Genomic DNA, 10107 nt, shown 5'->3' on the forward strand with positions numbered 1-10107 from the left:
AAACAAAACAAAATTTCATTACTTATTACACGGGTGTCAAACTTAAGGTCCGCGGGTCAAATCCTGCCTGCAGTAACTATTCTAGACGGCCACATAAAATTAACTTTAAGATAACAGTTGTGTACTTAGATATTATTTTATCAGTCAAATCAAAACAGTTTTTGTTTATATAAGACCAGGGGTACGGTCAGGTACTGCGTACCTGATTTAGCGGGGATACTCAGTACCTGCAAGAGAGGGGAGCGGCTGTCTGCTGTAAAAAAAAAAAAAATCACTGGGTGCACCCATTAATCAGCAGTCACTGATTAGTTTCTCTAGAACTAATCACTTCTAGCACTTAATCAAAGACTTAATTGTGTTTGATTAAGTCAAACACAACGTAATCAGTTCATAAATAGCTCCTTCCCCACCCCCCACCTCATTTCATATTGTTTCTGAACTGTTCGTGTTATGCTAGATCAGGGTGCTCAATACGTCGATCGCGGAAGATTTTGGGTCGATCTCAGCAGTAGGTGACAAACTGAACGACGCCAGGACGATGAGACCACCACTTCCTCTTCTGACGCGCTTATCAAAATATTCACTAAGATCCAAAACGTTTGTAACTTTATTAAAGAATAATAAACGTATTTAAATTAATGACCCACCCCCATAACAATCTCAATAATTATTGTTTCAACTAGGTGTTGCGCAATTCTGTACCTTTCGTTCCATTACCAAAATAATAAAAAGGGACTCAAAGACTGACTGACTGGCAGAACAGAAGTTTAACATTAGCTAATCAACCACCTCTGTGTTCATGAGAGCGCTTATTAATAATCGCAAAATAAATATCAAACCTGAAAACCTAATATTGTAAGGGGCTGAATGTTATGTTTTTAACGTAATCTCTGCTCGGCTTGTGGTTGCCACGCAAACGGGTGTGCTTAAATGACAAAGAGAGACGGAGAGTAAAAAGGTATGAGTGGTTTTGAGTCGATCACCTGTTCACGTTGTTTCATCTTTGTGTACCTTTGCTGTGGCGCGTTACAGCCGCTGTAGTTTCTGAACGTTCAATAAACGACAAACTTGGACTAATTACCTCGTTCGTCTGTGAGTATGTCATTGACAACAAACATCAAATAGGACAAATATATTTCAACATGTGGCTTCTACCGTGATAATTATGTGAAATTAAATTAATTGTCTAATTTTTTTTTTAAATGTTTGGTGTTCTCTGGCATCTTGCTTTGAGCTCAGAGTCTGAAAGGCTTTTGCTCCATCAAGCATGTCATTTATTTTCATCTCTTTTTATGTTGATGAGACTTTCTCCAAAATGATGACCTCATTGGTTATCATTTATAGCTCCACTGTTGGACATGAGCAGCTAACATTCACAAATGACATTGAAATAAATTCCAGTCCAATGTCTGACTTCAGGTGATTCCTCTGGAACCTGTTAGAGGTAAAATATCCCAACTTCAGAAGATGTGCTTTTAACTTAACAGAGCTCTGTGGTTCCTCACCATAAGAGTCAGGGTGAGGAGGCACCATGTCAGGAAGACGAAGTGGAAGCTGCAGGATCTTCAGAACAAACAGGTCATGATGCTAGGCCTACTGATTGTCCCTCTATCTGAACAAAGATCAATATAATCAGTTTAAAAGCTAAAATGAATGGTTATATGCCAGACATGGAAAACTGGCGCACTCCCTGCCATGATGTTCAGAATTTAGATCTCATGGCATCTTGTGGTGTCAATATTGCCAGCCAGTAGGCTGAGGGAAATATGGCTCCATTTTGCAGCAATTCAAGAGCTACCCAGTTAGCTTTTATATATATATATTCACTTTCACTTTTTTGTCATAGAACAAAAGTAAAGAATTCAAACTACTTTCACCTCTGTATAAGACCAAATAAATTGATGTGAAAAGGACTTTAATCTTAAGAAGTACAATTCAAGCTCAGAGAAATTTTAGAGGCAGTATTGTGTAAAATAGTCTGCTATGATGTTATTCCCTCATCAAAAACATGCCTGGGGTGTTGTTTTGATTGTTTCATGCATGTTGGAGAAATCCTTGAATCGCCCGTGGCGACCATAAAGCTCTGCAAAATGCCTGGGTGGATCTAGCACCGCCTTCTAGGACGAAGCTCCTCCTCAGAGCTGCAGTTTCCGAGCTTCCACCTCACAGAGCAGCTCCTTCAGACTAGCCAGCAGCAATTAGCAAACATCTGGTGAAATTGTGCATTATACGAGCCACTTCTTGGTGAAACGCTGGTAAAATGTTGTTAAAAGGTTAATAGAGGAGCGATTTTGTGATGACTTCCTGAAGGCATAGGTGTTTCTTAAAGAGACAGAGTCCCAATTTAGGTGTTAAATTACAAAGTCAAATTTCTTTCAAGTCATATTTGATACACATTTTCATAAACAACTGAAGGTAACAGCTATAAAAAGGCACTATGTGGTGGGAAAATACAAAATACTGTCCTTTTAACAGTTTGCTAATGGGTAATTTTATTAAGATATTCTGCCACAACCAGCTCTTTAAGTTTGACACTCCTGGTTTAATATTTTAAACAGCCTCTCCACAGCCTGGAGAGGCTGGTATAAAAAACTGTGATTCTGTTTCAATGTGGCTGAAGCTAAACGTTTAAGTGATATTTTAAAGTAAAACCGTGAAAGTAGACAAATCTGTGCAAGAGACCCAAATGTTATGACTTTTGTGTCAGGGCATATCACCATAGCAAATTGATTTAGTGCTAACTCTTTGGTGCCGGGGCAAGTGTAAAAGATGTCAGCTAAGTCTGGACAATATGACAAAAAAAATGTAAGGGTTTCATGCAAGTCAAAAATATAATTATTGATTAGTTTTTTGTTTTAAATATCTAAAATACTCCCCAACTGGTTACATGACCTTTTCTACTTTATCCATAGTTTTCACTCCACACCGTTGTTTGTTATTTTTAAGCAGCTCTGAAGCCTCAGTTAACGGTTAGCCCTCACTAAAGTTCACCGTTACTCAACAGGTTAACCGCAGGAGCAGTTAACCTGTTGAGTAACACCCCGCTGCTGCTGCGCCAGTTACTCAACAGGTTGTTGCTAGGTAACCAAAGCTACCGAGAAGGCCGTTTCCTCTGCCTACATTTTTCCAGAATTCTCCACAGTTCCGGATCGGAGTTCGCTGAAATTACAGAACATTCGTATTTTCTGTTGATAATTATCACGTGTCTATGGCGATTTATATCGTAATTTATTTAATAAAGTCTGCACTGTATCGCTTTCCGTGATGTTGGCTGTTTTCATGCTCTTTAATGCGTGAAAGCTGAATGCGCGCTTCCGGTCACTGATGCCCGTTTGAAATCATGACTGCTGACTAGCAGCCACTGACGTACTCACGTTTTGCGAGCCTACGTTAGAAGTAAGAGTTGGAGAAGAGTTGCACACCCGTTCCGATGCTTGTTAACGTCCATATTTTGCCAGATCCCCGGGCCTTGCTCAGCCCAGTAGCCAGTGGCTCTGGCTTCCACTGCCAGATCGGCCACAGTTCCAGGATCAGGCGGGATCGTAGTGCCGCTGTTAGCAATGCTAACGTTTTGAGGACGATGGTTCCGTTTTATCTCCGCTGACAGGTTTTAAAAAGCCCGTAAGCTCGGGCATTTTCTTCATCACCGTCTTTGCCGTGCTCGTCTTTTTCTTTCCCGTTCCTTTATTTACAGGACTCCACTGTCATACTTTTTCTTCTTCTTGAAATTCATTGGCGGTTGGCAAGAAACGTTAGGTGAGCATTACCGCCACCTACTCCACTGTCATACTTTCTGTTATCGGCCATAATGTCAAAAATATTGACTGATGCCCCGCCCCCATGCGTAATCTGCGTCTAATTTGGACCAATAATAATCAAGCATTCACGATAGACGTTTTCCAAAAGAAAATATTTTTGAAAGACACGCTCAAAATCCTCTTGACCAGTGATAAAATTATTAATACTTCATTATTAATGAAGTGTAATATTTAGCTTGCCACTAAATCCATCCATCCATCCATCCATCCATCCATTTTCTAACGCCCTTGTCCCTAGTGGGGTCAGGAGGGGTGCTGGTACCTATCTCCATCTAACGTTCGGGGTCCAGCAACACAGAGACAGACAGGACGAACAACCACGCACATACTCACCTAGAGAGAATTTAGACTGTGGGAGGAAGCCGGAGTACCCGGAGAGAACCCACGCATGCACAGGGAGAACATGCAAACTCCGTGCAGAAAGAACCCGGGCGGTAATCGATTAATTAAACAAAAAAATTTAATATAATTGCTCATAAATACTTAGTTTGAAATGTTCCATCCATCCATGTTCTGTTCACCCTTGTCCCTAATGGGGTCGGGAGGGTTGCTGGTGCCTATCTCCAGCTACGTTCCGGGCGGGAGGCGGGGTTCACCCTGGACAGGTCGCCAGTCTGTCGCAGGGCAACACAAAGACATACAGGACAAACAACCATGCACACACACACTCACACCTAGGGAGAATTTAGATAGACCAATTAACCTAACAGCCATGTTTTTGGACCGTGGGAGGAAGCCGGAGTACCCGGAGAGAACCCACGCATGCACAGGGAGAACATGCAAACTCCATGCAGAAAGACCCCGGGCCGGGAATCGAACCCAGAACCTTCTTGCTGCAAGGCAACAGTGCTACCAACTGCGCCACTGAGCAGCCCAGTTTGAAATGTTGATATCCATAAATTAATAAATAACAAGACTTTAAAAATACACCTCCATTTTTTGCTTTTATGATAGGCTAAATAGCCAAAACGTTTGTCTGTAACTTTACAAAAAGGCACTCCATATTGAAGCGGCCTCCATATTACATGATTGTTGATTAGAGGGGCATCAATAGATGGAGTAAGTCTCTCTTAGGAGACACGAAGGCTTGGATTTTTAGCACTCATAAATCACATTTTATCATATTATTGAATATTACTCATGTTTCAATTGAATATGTGGATTTGGATAAAGATACTTCGTTTGAGGGCAAAAGCCTTCTGCTATTATTTGTACCCTAGCCAGGTCAGTCATTAGCTTACTTAGAGTAACAACAGGGTAACAGTTTTGTACTTTGTGGTTTGATCAAAGGGTCTCTGTGAGGCCTGCTGCCATCAGCACTTCCCTGATCTGTTGGGTGAGTGACACAGCTAGATAGGATCTGCGGAGGTCCAGATCTCACTCATCAGTCATTAACTTTCTCCTTAGCACAAATGATTACTGAAGGAGCTAAACTGATGTCTGATTGTTTTAATGGGATGAGACTTTATGTCCTTTCTGACTAAACGGAGGACACACTGTTAGTTCAGGTCAAACACTTCAATTATAGTAACCGTGGGAGTCCTAAAGTTCATGAAATGTTGAACTTGAAACCATAAATGTTTATTGGAAAAGTTTACTGGCATATAGATATTTTTCCTAACATGCATTGGTGTTGATTTCTGTCCAAAACCTGCATGAGGGACAACTAGTCCATGAGCTGATGGTGATGGATCTGGACAGGAAAGATCTCCTGCAGCAGTCTGTATTACAGCATATATGAAGAAGCCTCTGACTAAAGACGCTGTTTTTCTAAGACAATCTGGTGAAGAGGGTGATCCATCATTTTCTTGTTTTTATGTACAATCTTTTATAAATTTCTCACACAAGAAACTGTGTTTACTTACAGCAACAAAAGCAAGAAATTGTGTTCCTTGTGTGAATAAAAGAGAAGCAATTGATGATGCATGTCACTTTTACAGAGTTAAAGCAAAGTTGATCTTTCCAGTAGTTACGTAGATCAGTCAGTAAGCTTTTTAATTGGTTCTGGAGATATAATTGGAGATGCTGCTAGATCAGCGTTATCTGTTTCGGCCTGCCTGTAATCATCCAGAAATAAAAACAGGCTTCACAAAGACACCGACTGAGCAGCAGTGTAACAGAATGAATAACTCTGTTATTCATTAATAACAGAATGAATAACGGGGTTATTAAGTCGTCAACTGGTCAACATGGCGCTAAGTGCTGAGCGTGTCTGCATGAGGCCCTGACCCCAGACCTGCACCTGCGGACTCTGCCCACGCGATAAGATTAGATTCATTTCCTGGGATGCAAGTGCAAATATCAGCCCATGTGGCTGAGCAGCAGAACAAGTGTACAATTACACAACGCTGTATGAAACAAGAGGCTTCATGGCTCAGCTGGGACTTTTACATGCAGTCTTCAGATCTGTTTGAAGTTCATCTTTTATGTCTAGTCATTCATGTACAAACGGGTCTTTCATTAAATTAATGCAATAATGCTGGAGCTTATCTCCTGTCCAAGTGATCATAAACGTTATCGGCTCCAAAAACTGATATCCTGACTTTAGGCGGAGAGGAAACAACCACACAATTTACCTTTCTTATGAAAACCAAGAGAGAAAGTACATAGATTTTAGACATTCATGTGTTTATTCTCTCTGTTCTTTCAAGCAGATAAGTAAACGGCAGTGAAGATAAGGTGAGGCCCGACAAACAGCATGTAAAGGGAACGAGGGGTGAGCGAATTCTGCAGAGACGCAAAAAGATGTAGAAAAACGTCAGGAAGACGTGATACGTTTAAATGAATTCAAAAATATCTGGAATTTATCACAACCTGTATGGTTTTATTCAAGTTTGAATTCACAAGCCTTCACAAAGGGTCATAATTATTCATACAGCCCCAAATATATGCATACACTGGCTCTCAGAAGTGTACAGTTTTTAAATCCTCAGCTACATTTGGTTAGGCGTTCTGTTTATCTGTGACATCAGGAGGACCGCACATCCTTAAAAGGTCTTTAACCCCAAATCTGTCTAAATATTTACTGTTTTCTATGAGAATATCAATAAATATTAATAAATTGAAAAATAGGATCAAATGCTGTTACTGCGTGCAGCTTAGTGATACAAATTATATTTTTTATGCAGCATAGTACAAATGGGAATGTTTCTCAAGAGCAATATTTGTGTTTGTGGCTATTTACCTAAACGACAATTAATAAATAGTTGATCTAATCACTTTTATTGATATCACAATCGTCTCATTAAATATTATGATGAAATTTTAAGTCCATATCGCCCAACCGTAGATTAAAATTACTTTCCTTTGCTAAGTGAGATGACATGTGTTTGTGTATTGGCTCTATATAAATAGTCTGCATTTATATAGTGATTTATCAAGTCAGAGGACTCCAAAGCAATCTACACTACATTCACACACCAATGATTGTGAGCTACATTGTAGCCACAGCTGCCCTGAGTGACAGAAGTGAGGCTGTCATACAAGCTGAAATTATTTATGTTCATCAAAACTCAATATAACTAGCAGAAAGTTTGAACTGATGAAGACTCTGACTGCTGAAAATGAACTAAAGTGGCTAAAGGATTTCTGCAAATATGCAACCATATTTCAAGAGGCTTCTGAAATGTAAAGCAAACAAACTCCTAGAAAAATCACTTCTGTCAGAACGAGAGCCTCCTCCTTGTGTGCTCTGGTTTTAATCTTATCGCTTGTTTCCTCTCTGTTTTTCTCTCACTGATACACTTTGATTTATCAGGGTTCACGTTAAAGGGTGAGCACCGTCCTCTGATTGGCCGACAGGTGGACAACTCCCACCCAACTGGAGCGGCGTGACGGTGAGGGAGGGGGTCGGCATAAAAACAGGTGATGGGTTGTGTGAATGATAAAATAAAGGCCTGCTCAGCAGAATTACATGCATGTTTGGAGTGGAACAGAAAGCGTCTTGCTTGCTTAATAATGGTTTTTGTCCCACAATCTGCTCATGTTGGCTTTTTATTCTTTCAGTTTTACATCCTAAAGCTGTCAGAGGAACTAACCGCTGCTTCCTCATCTGTTGCTCAGTCCTTGTCCTCATCAGGCCTTTTCATGCACAAAACCTGCAAGAATCAGTTGAATTTGAGTTATTTCAGTGAAAACCCAACAAGAGTTTTGAGATCATTTAAATGCACAGGAATAACTGCACAATAAAACCTGGATCAGATTAAGGTCCTAGAAGTTTTTCCTAAAAGAAAAAGTCAAACTTGATGATTCTGCACAAATGTGCAATTGAGTCCAAAGCCTCTAAAGAAGGCGTGTCCAAACGGTTAGTCTCAAAATCATTTAGTCAAAAGTAATTACAGGGAAATAATTAAAACACTGAAATCACAGAATTTTTTTGTGTGAGATAAATTATGACATCCCCAGATTTTGCACATTTTGTTACACAAAATGAAAGGTAGAATTTTCAAACTCTGTTATAAGGAAGGAATTCAGATCAGCCTAGTTGAACAAGTTAAATAAAAGTTGATTCGGGGGCCAAAATGTTGGCTTTCAGAAAAAGTCTCTGGATAAAAGTGGTTCTACTTATTATAAAAAAAAAATGGTTGAGAAAAGACTAATGATTTGCGTCATACTTAACATTTTCCATTGCAAGTGAATTATGTCAACAATGATTACACCTGGAATAAAAATTCAACAAGTACATTTGTATCATTTTTGAGCTGCAGTTGGGGCCACAAAACTTAGTTCAAGGGCCACAAATGGCCCCCAGGCCACACGTTGGACACCCTTCCTCTAAAGAATTAAAGGACCAGATTTTTGTTGTTTAAAACTTACTCTGAGATGCCATTTCTACTCACAACTTTTATTTCAGATTTTTTTTAAAAAGAAGGCCGCACGTTTAATTTTATGGCTTTACATTGCAAAATTACCTGCTGAGTAGCAAAAGCCAAAGGGCGAGAAGATTACCGTCACACGTCTCTAATGTGTAGTATTCTGTCAATAATTGTGCAGATGATAAATCATTCATACCTACAAACATTGTTAATTTTTTAAAAATGGCAAAATATAGCAAAAAAATAGAATAAATGTATTTACTACAGGTGCAGCTTAATAAACTAGAATATCAGCAACAGGTTTCTTTACTCCAGTTATTCAATTCACATAGACTTATTACAAATAATCCAATCAAATCAGCAAATTCACAGAAATTTTTTTAGTCAAATCTTTAAATAGTACCTTTGCTGTCCAAGAGGAGCCAGACGAAGTTCATCAGATGAACACATTGTTTATTCTGCATCCGGGTTTCCTGAATTTGTGAATCTTGAAAAACGCAGCTTTCAGTAACTCCATCTGACCACCAGGTGGAGCTAAAACCTTACAGTTCTGATGCCGCACCGTGACTCAAATCTGGAGGCAAACTGCGCACTGACGCTTCAAACTGAACCAAATTATACATATACGTCGAGTCACGTATAAAGCTGCGCTTCAAGACAAATGTCATCTAAACACGAACAAGTCCGATGATTCATCAGTTATATCAATTCCATATTACAATTTGCTGATCACTCTCGAAGAATTCACCAAGATATTTGATTTAATGCGTTATTTTTATTTTTACTATCCCTTTGACATTAAAGACCCGGTTTCAAACTGAGATCTCTGGCGCCCTCTAGGGGGGAATCCCTAACCTCCATTTTTTTTCCCCCTCCCATAATTATTGAGAAAATACCAAATTTACACATTAACGTGAATTGTATGGTAATTTAAACTACGCTTTTTATTTTCTTTTAGTCAAAAGTATTCACATTACAAGAAAAAAATAATTTATTTTAACGGTATTTTATCCGATAGGTCAGGGGTTTGTGGCTCTTCGGACCCTCCACAGTGGCTCTTAATGACTTTTGCTAAAAATTCAAAGGGACCAGTTAAAGTTTTAAACATAAATATAATGAAACCATCAGGTTTTTAACAGTTTTTTAAAGCATAGTTGCATTGAACATTTACAAAAATAAACATAGCAGTAAAATGCTTTTATATGTTTTTCTTGTCGTTTGAAATCTATGCTTTTTTTATTTACATCATTTTCTTCCCCACAGAAAAAACTAGCCATCCTCTTTTAGCTAAATTATGTATATCTTTATTTTAAATCCTAAAAATAGAGACAAAGTGGTGGTTTTCTACAAATTACAAAAAAAAATGTCTATAGGTGATATTTTTCTAAATTTTATTGGATGTTTTTTTTTTTCTAAAAGTCATGTGACATTTTAGTTTTTCTTTTTTGCCTGAGAGCAAAACAGCTCGTTACGTT

This window comes from Xiphophorus couchianus, chromosome 10 (assembly GCF_001444195.1).
Source record: "Xiphophorus couchianus chromosome 10, X_couchianus-1.0, whole genome shotgun sequence".
In the NCBI taxonomy this organism is placed as follows: Eukaryota; Metazoa; Chordata; class Actinopteri; order Cyprinodontiformes; family Poeciliidae; genus Xiphophorus; species Xiphophorus couchianus.